The sequence below is a fragment of the Momordica charantia genome (genome assembly GCF_013281855.1).
Source record: "Momordica charantia cultivar OHB3-1 chromosome 1 unlocalized genomic scaffold, Mcharantia_2.0 BLBB01000001.1, whole genome shotgun sequence".
NCBI classification, from domain to species: domain Eukaryota; kingdom Viridiplantae; phylum Streptophyta; class Magnoliopsida; order Cucurbitales; family Cucurbitaceae; genus Momordica; species Momordica charantia.
The window spans coordinates 3,833,949-3,843,489 of record NW_028275157.1 but is presented as its reverse complement, the minus strand read 5'-3'; the positions used below and the strand labels follow the sequence as shown (position 1 = coordinate 3,843,489).

At 38.5% G+C, this 9,541-nt stretch overlaps 1 long non-coding RNA gene across 1 annotated transcript; it reads left to right on the top strand.

Annotated features, from left to right (window-relative positions):
- The first annotated feature begins 5,533 nt into the window (after positions 1–5,533).
- Positions 5,534–7,759, top strand: LOC148213117 (uncharacterized). Its single transcript, XR_015792122.1, has 3 exons — positions 5,534–5,834; positions 6,071–6,108; positions 7,430–7,759. It is a non-coding gene; the product is annotated as an uncharacterized LOC148213117 (long non-coding RNA).
- The last annotated feature ends 1,782 nt before the right edge of the window (positions 7,760–9,541 follow it).

The window sequence follows — 9,541 nt, the reverse complement described above, 5'->3', positions numbered from 1 at the left end:
TTAGGATATTTATGAATACATTTGTTTAAATTGATAGTACTTGAATTAGTTTTGCTTCATTGTCATTGAGATGTTAATATTCATTTAGTGGATGGTTTATAGTTAGTAGAGGTTTCCTTGAAGGGTTTGGTTGATGTGAAGTCGGTATTTAATGGTTTATCTGCCTAGGATGTGAGTTTCTCTTGAATCTTTAGTGGTGTTGTTCTAATTGTTCAAGCTCTCGTGAGTGTTGAAAATCAGAGTAGCGCAGCGAAAGCGTGGTAGCCTTATTGCTTAGTATTGTTGCGAAGACAATTCTCTTGTTTATGTGAAAATTTTAGGTAGTCTTAGTAACGGTCCCTCTTTGGAAATGGTGAAATTCCTGGGGCGTTACATAAGTTGTCTGGTCATCCTATGAAATAGCAATTTGTTAGTCAATGGTGTCACATCTAAAGATTGGCTATCTCGCGGTCCGATCTTATACAAACTCATGATATAGGATATCCTCACTCGCATGTCTCCACACGAACGATCTTGATCGGGTCGTCTATAACATTTACAAAGCTGGCAGTATCCATAGTCTTACCAGGATAAGGTACCCAGCCTTATCCATTTACTGTAGATCCTTTAGGTCATTCCCGGTACATTATCCACTTGTATATCGAGGATATATCAAATATATACCTGATGGGATGTGAATCTCGGAGCGGAAGCGGATCATTGTTCATAATTTTTTAGAAACAAAATCAAACGTTCAAAGATGAAAATACAGGGGAAAAATGTTTTTACCTTTGAAGAACTCTTCTTCAAGTTAATTTCCACACGAACAACACTACCAAATCTTCTGAGCTATCCTCTTGGATTTCGAGAACACGCTTGTGGGAGCGTTTCTTTGGAACGAGAGGGAGAATTGAGAGAGATTGAGATTGAGAGAAAATTCCCTTGGGAGTTCTGTGTTTTGTTTTTTCTGCACATCCTGCAAACAGTTCTGCATTCAAAACCAAAACTAAATGACGTGTGGAGTTACCCCACGTCACTAAACTCCCCACTCCTCTGCTAAAATGCAGGGGAGTTAATAATTAATTAAAATTAATATAATTAATTAATTAAATAATTATTAATTAAATTAATAATTAATTAATTAAATGTAATATTAAATAATTAACAATTAATTATTTAACATTTAATTAAATATCTCATATTTAATTAAACCATATTCTCTCTTGTATAACCTATAGATTTAATGTACATCTTATTTGCATTAATTTTTTAACCTATAGTTTTAATATGAATCATATTCATATTAATTTTATTTGAATCTCATTCAAATAATTTCTCTCATAATATATAGTTTCAATTTATAATTAACTATATATTATAATGTATCAATATACATATATTCCCTTGAGCAATTTGAACAGTTCAAATTCTTCCAAAAACTCGATCCTCGTTTTACCCGTTATGAGCTAGCAAGGGGACCTAATGGACCTACAGATCAGAAGCTCCAACGATATGAGATTAATCTGTCAAACTCATTGACCGAGTTAATCAACATTCGTTAACTACGAGTCACTCTACTAAGACTCGCAGTTGCACTCTTCTCACTGCATAATGTTTTCGTGTCCACAGATATACGACCATTAATGATAAGTCAATCCTTCACGAGTGCTTGTAACTCATGTTGGGTCAAATTACCGTTTTACCCCTAAGTTACATCTTGCTCTTTAAATACCACTGCTCCACTAATGAACAACCCAGTTATGGTCCCACCAATGACCGGAAGTCCCTCTCGGGCCAATGAGAGGGTGAGGCCCTTGTTCAAGTCCAGGAGTCAGCATTTCAGAGAACACTCATCTACTCCCCTAAAGTCGGGAAGGAGTGAATTCCATCTTGTGAAGTTATGTTCCCAGCTCCCTACTCGGTCTCGTCCTCAAAATGGTATGAATATTGAGTTGGCAACTCGGACCACTCTCACCCATACAGATCAAAGGACGAGCCCTCACGAGCAGGAGTTTATAACTAACTCATGATTGAAAATGAGTTGTCTGGTCATCCTATGAAATAGCAATGATATGAACCAAGAAGCTACCTTTGTTATGCCTCATGGACCGATTACAAGATCGAGAGCTAGGAAACTTCAACAAGCTTTGCTACTTCGTGTCCAAGCGTTCTTGAACTCGACAAGAGAAAAAAAGGAAGATGTGCAAGAAGTTGGAACTATGCACTTCAATTTGGTGCAAGTTATGCATTTTTAAGTGTTTTTAAGGCAAGTCAAAGTCCACTTGGTCAAGGTCAAAGTCAACTCCATCAAGACAAGTCAAAGTCAACTCATTCAATTCAAAAACCAAGTCAAACACTCACATCCATCATTATGGACGAGATTGCACTTATTTTGGTTGGCTTTCCATGTTCTTGACCTTTTCATTTCTTGTAAGTTACAAGTCTTTTCATTTGCTTAAGACTTTTCATATGGCTTGCTAGGATGGCTATATATAGCCTTGAGATGTCTTGTTGTAAACACAATTTGAAGTTGAATGAAAAGTGAGTTTTCTCATTAGCTTGGTTGAGAGCTTTATCTCCCATTTCTTGTGCAATTTCTTGTGTCTTTAGAATTTGCATGTTAGGATCATTCAAGCGGTGTTGATCATACCTCTTGTGGAGTGATTCGAATCACGAGTTTAGAAACAAGTTTTCTCTACTCTTGATATTGATCATTAAGGTAATCCGTTCTAAAACTTTTCCTTGGGTTGATTTCATACTTGTTTTCGGGGTTTTTGGGATTGAGTTCTATGGGTCTTGTTCGTTAGCAAGGTTCTTAGATCCAACTCTCAAGGGTTTCTTAACATTTTGGTATCAGAGCTCTCAACCAAGCTAATGAGAAAACTCACTTTTCATTCAACTTCAAATTGTGTTTACAACAAGACATCTCAAGGCTATATATAGCCATCCTAGCAAGCCATATGAAAAGTCTTAAGCAAATGAAAAGACTTGTAACTTACAAGAAATGAAAAGGTCAAGAACATGGAAAGCCAACCAAAATAAGTGCAATCTCGTCCATAATGATGGATGTGAGTGTTTGACTTGGTTTTTGAATTGAATGAGTTGACTTTGACTTGTCTTGATGGAGTTGACTTTGACCTTGACCAAGTGGACTTTGACTTGCCTTAAAAACACTTAAAAATGCATAACTTGCACCAAATTGAAGTGCATAGTTCCAACTTCTTGCACATCTTCCTTTTTTTCTCTTGTCGAGTTCAAGAACGCTTGGACACGAAGTAGCAAAGCTTGTTGAAGTTTCCTAGCTCTCGATCTTGTAATCGGTCCATGAGGCATAACAAAGGTAGCTTCTTGGTTCATATCAAGCAATCTATTATTAAACGGTGTTACATGTAAAGATTGGTTATTTCGCAGTCCGGTCTTATACAAACTCATTGTATAGGATACCCCCACTCGCATGTCTCCACACGAACGACCTGCATCGAGTCACCTGTAACATTTACAGAGTGGGTCGTATCCACAGTGTTGCCAGGATAAGGTACCCAACCTTATCCATATACTATAAACCCTTTAGGTTATTCGCGGGACATTATCCACTTATATATCAGGGGTATATCAAATATATACCTCGTATATCAGGGATATATCAATTATATACCCAGTATATATATTGTCCTGGTTACATGATAATAACCTTGGATGTTTAGTTTATTGGATTTTTGGACAATGCAATGCTATGAATTCAACAACAAATTTATTGAATAAAACTTTATTCAATATACATTTGTTTCTACATAATTAAAAACTACGAGTTTAGGGCAACACACCCCACAATACGCCGTATATATATTGTCCCGGTTACATGATAACAACCTCTGATGTTTAGTTTACTGTTGGACAATGCAATGCTATGAATTCAACAACAAATTGAATGAATATAACTTTATTGAATATAAATGTGTTTTTCCATAATTACAAACTACGAGTTTAGGGCAACGCGCCCAACAAACTCCCACCTAAACTAAACTCTAGTGGGGTGTACATCATTATATAGCAAAATAGACAAATACAATAAACTAGAACATACACTATACCTAGTACATTTCTCCCAGTTGCCCTATACTAATCGTACAATGCTCGTAAACATAGACTTTCTAGATGGCCCTCAAACACTTTAGCCGTTAGCGCCTTCGTAAAAGGACAGCAATGTTGTACTCCGAAGCGGTCTTCGTGATGATCACATCCCCTCGTTGCAGTATCTCCCGTATAAGGTGGTATGTTGAGCAAAAATTTATCCTTATGTGCAAGTGTACACTGTCATTATAGAAAGTAATAAAAAGTTTGAATCCACGGGGAAATGTTGCCTACACACTCTAACAATGCTTCGAGAAAGCTAAAATATAAAATCAAACAATCCTTGGTCAACTCATAATGAACATAATGTCACAAAAACTAAAGAACTACTCTACACACTAACTATTGTAAATCACACCACAGTCAGGTTCGATAACTTCTAACAAAATGGTAATTAATGAGTAAGATTGATTACTTCATTTTAACAAGGTAAAGGAGAAGGCTTAGGTGTGTCTTTTCCTTGGTTGCTTAAACAATGTTGTAGCATTAATAATGTGTGTACTGGCCAAACAGACGTGGATCCTTTCCAGGTTTGCCAGATTTCTACTGCTGGGGTTTATCAACACACTTACACAGTAATTAAAAGGAGTTTATAGCCATGCTAGGTGAGTCCTATTCCTAAGCACTCAGTCTCTAACACAAGCATAATCTAGGACAAGCTGAAGTTTATCACTCCTCATTACACTTTTTCAAGAGTTAACAAAGAGATATTCCAACAATGGTGATCAAGCATTCTGAAAATGAGATTTAGCACAACAACTTAAAACTCATTCATCATTAATACCAACAGCACAGTATTTAGCTCCAAAAAAAGTTCACAACCCTTCCCCGTTACAAATAGGTTTAGCTACGCATAGTCATGGGGAAAAATAAGAGAAACAAAAATCAATAAAGTGATACAGAGAGAAAGTGGGCACAAGAGTTAAACGAAGGAGCTGAAAGGTTCAGCTCTGTAACGCCCCGCGTTACTCAGGTTAGCTTACCCTCGAGTCTCGGGACTTGCTTTCTTAAAATTTTTTTTATTATTTATTTATTTATTTTTATTTTTAATTTTAATTTATTTATTTATCTTTATTTAACTGAAGTGTTGCATTTCGGTTATTTTGAACTGCAGCGGAAATTGTTGTGAGTTAATTGCGTGTAGGTACTTATTTAATTATTGTTTAGCGAGGGTCCCGCTTCGTTGGCATTTGTTCTCGGTCGTTGGACCAACTACAAAATTCTATTATTGGTTATAAATAAGCTTACGAATGTTGGAATATGATTCTAATTTCTTGATTCGTGGGCTTGGTTTTGTTTAATAAAGAGTGATTGGGTAAGTGGGCCTTAAACAAAAGAAAGGTAAAGGAAAAACCCTAGCCCAAGTGGGTTTTATGTTTCAAAACAAAAGAAAAGGGAAGAGGAAACCCTAGCCTCAAACCCACCACTTTTCGTGAAACACCCCGCCCCCCCAATTTTTTTCCTTCTCTCCGACGGCCGGCGACCTCGATAGCGGCGCTCAACTCCGGTGAACGGCAACAGGCGGCGCGGCTCGGACAGCAGCAAGCATGCGGCTCAGGGCAGCAGCGGTGCGTGGCGACGAACTGCATCGGACACGTGATTTCTTGCAACAACGGGCGGGCGCGCGGTGTCGGGTAGCAGTAGGTGAAGGCAGTGCAGCGGCGGATCGGTTCTGGGGTGTTTCCGGCGGCGCATCCTTCCCCTCGCGAGTGGGTATCGATTTGGTGAGTTTTTTGTTGATACAGTAGCTTGGACAGCAGCAGTTTTTGGCTTTCGGCGCTTACCCATAACCATTAGGAGCTCGATTTATGCAACCCATATTTATTCGAGTTAGGCCAGAGATACCCGCACCTAGACAAGGGCGTTTTTCTTTGTAACGGACGTCGCAAGACCCCTTATATTGAATTTCGATGGCTGGAAATTTTGTGTTAATTATTTTTATTTGTCTATTGTTGATTAGGTGTTGAATTGACGCAAGATCTAAAAGCATAGCAGTGGGTAAGTAGCACCAGGGGGCGAGTGCGTGAGTTGCTAAATGTTACTGGAATGGTTTTGTGCTGATTTTTAGTTACAATAATTCGTTACGTTCATACAGTAATTGTTAGCCTTGGTTTTGTGAACGTCTAGTGATTTCTATTGAGTTACATGTTTGTTAATTCTATTGTTAGACATTATGGGCATGCATGGTTTCTCGCCGTTGATTGTGGTTGGGCAGTTCTGATTGGTTTGTGCTGATTTTTAGTTAGAATAATTCGTTCGTGCATATAGTAATTGTTAGCCTTGGTTTTGTGATCGCCTAGTGATTTCTGTTGAGTTACATGTTGTTAATTCTATTGTTAGACATTATGGGCATGCATGGTTTCTCGTCATTGAATGTGGTTGGGAAATTCTGATTATTGTGGTTGGAAGGGGTTGATCTATGACGTTTGAAAACATGTTGAGATGAAATGCACATACTGATCGTATGCTACTTAGTTTTATGTTGTTAGTTGCGAGCTGTTCGGTAGTGTTTTGTTTGGTACGATTAAATGTATGCTGGTAAATTTTGTTGTGACTTGGAGTGAGGGTAACTTACAGGTTGTCTTGGAGGGGTTGAATGCGTGGTTTATCGTGTAATGAAAGTGGATGTACTGGTGTGGTGGCCTCGTGGGCAACGAATGAGGTTGCTAGGTTCCTACCGAATGTCGAGGCTTCGAGGGTAGAAGTCCTTGGGGATAAACGACAAGGCCAGACACCAAGTTTTCTATAAAGAAGTATTGGTGTCATGGGGATAAATGTCAAGAACCAATACACCGACAGACATCGGTACCTCGAGGATAAAAGACAAGGCCGAACAACAAGTTGCTATGGATGAGTATTGGGATCTTGGGGATAAATATCAAGAACCAAAGTGCCGAGTAGTCATTGGTACCTTGGGGATAAATGTAAAGGACTGATGCACAGTTCAAGGCCTTGGGAATAAATGGCAAGGTCGAACGCCAAGCTTTTATAGAGGTAGGTCGGTACCTTGGAGATAAATTTCAAAGGCCGATACGCCTCGAAGAGTTAGACTTGAGGTACTAACGTAGAGGGGAGAGCAGATTCTAGTTCGGGTGGGTCAAAGGCTAGCGGGTCGTGCAGTCGGGGTCCTAGGAGTCCTGGTGTATGGATGCTTATATGAGAATGTCTATCTACTGTTATTACCTTTTGCTGCCTGGTTGTTGTTTTTACTATTGAGTTTGATGTCGCTGTGATTACGAACATGCTGTGGTGATTAGTTAGGGAGGGCTACTTATGGAGTATTTTATATACTCACCCCCCTCTACTTTAATTGTTTCAGGTGCGAACCGGGCCCACGACCGTGGTGATGACGTGGAGGAGGTTTGACCGAGGAGGGATCACTAGTTGTGTTGGTTAGGATGGCAGGGTTTGCCGTTCATGGGGAGCAGCGTTAGAAACTTATAGTTAGGGGTGTACTAGACATTGGGTTGACCCACGAAACATTTTCTTTTTTTCTTATTTCTTCATAGGCAAACTAACATTTTGCGATTATTGTTGTTATTCGAGTACTGATGCACTTGGGATTACTGGACCACATGGTTGTTTTATTTTAATTGGATTGCTAGCCACTGAAGCGGCCATGAACTTTTAGGGATTGGTTGTGTTGTGAGTTTCTGATTATCTATAAAGTAACTGTTTCGCGTCTTGGATGGAAAGGGGGAAGGGGGGTGAATAGGTAACATCGTGACGTCATCTTGTTACGTAGTAAAATTTGGGGGGGGGGGGGGGGGGGGGGCATCACAAGCTCCTTGTGGTATTCTTTTTCTTCCTCTGCTCTAGCTCATCTTCAGAACTCCACCTTCTTCTTGTCTTTTTATGAACTGGATTTCTTGGGAGAATGTTTTGAAGTGAGAGATGATTGATGTTAAAAGTCTGTTTGGATGCTTCCTTTAATGTTGCTTTTATACCCTTTTTTTTAGGGCAACAAACAACATCTATGGGCCCCCAACTCTCACTTCTAGGTGATTCTTCAATTACTGTGGTAATTCCCCTTTTTAACAGCTCTGTCACTGTCACTGTCACTGTCAGTCTGCTGCTTTTCTGTACTTTTTCTGATTGCGATGTTGTATCATAGTTAATAATGCGACAAAGAACCCAAAATTAGAACAACAAAATTCGCAAAGCTAAGAAGAAGGACAAATATTAATTCATTTATGGCATCACTAAGTTTGTAGCTTCTTGAAAAAATATCGTTTATCACTACCTTACTTCGTGGTTTATGATCTCGAACGTGGTATTCTTCCATAAAAATGGTATTTATCGATACAAACACTATGCTTTCTTAAGGATCGAAGAAGATACCACTGCTCATCTCTTTAGGGTAACCTACGAATACGCACACTTATGAACGAGGCTCCAATTTCTTTTGGTTATTCCAAGTAGGTGTGCCGAACATCCTCAAATGTGGAAGTGACTAAACTAGCTTTACAACCCTTCCATAGTTCAACGGGTTTTGTAGAAACACTCTTCGATGGAATTACGTTCAAAATGTAAACCATAGTCTCCACTCCGTAACCTCAAAACGAGTCAGGCAACTGAGCATAGCTCATCATTGATCAAAACATGTATTGCAGGATTTTGTTTCTCCTTTCTGATGCACCGTTTTGTTGAGGTGTACCAGGGGCTGTGAGTTGGGACGTGTTTCCATATTTTAGCACATAGTCATGGAATCTCACGTCCAAATACTCTCAATCCTGATCGGATCGAAGTGTTTTAATGGTTTTACCTAATTGATTTTCAACTTCGGCCTTTTACTCCTTAAACTTTCCAAGGGCTTCGTACTTGTGTTGCATTAGGCATAAATAACCATACCATTAATAATCATCTGTAAAAGAGATGAAATATTCATACCCTCATCGAGCTTTAACATTCATCATACCACAAAGGTCTGAATGTATAAGTTCTAAGGGCCCTTTGGCTCTATAATCTTTTCCAATAAAAAGGTCTTTTAGTCGTATTGCCTTTAAGACAAGATTCACATGGTGGTAAAAAGTCGTCTTCTAACTCGTTTAGAAGGCCACTATTGACAAATCTCTCAATCCTATTGAGATTAATCTGACCCAATCTTAAGTGTCAAATATGGGTATTTCTTTAGGAGAGACTTTTTACATTTTTGTTTGAGTTTTATCATTTTTAAACAACTCGATATTTAAAACTGCTTTAGTTATGGTATATCTTAGCACATACAAGTTGTTTTCAAGTTTAATAGAGCAAATATTCACTCCATTTAAAAAAATGAACGCTTCATTTGAATTAAAACAAATGGAATACAAATGTTCTAAGAAACAAGAAATTGAAATTAAGTTCCTTTTAATTTTTTTGAACTACGTACACATTATCTAATAATATATACAAATTATTGTTTGTAAACAACTCAAGCTCCCCTACTGCC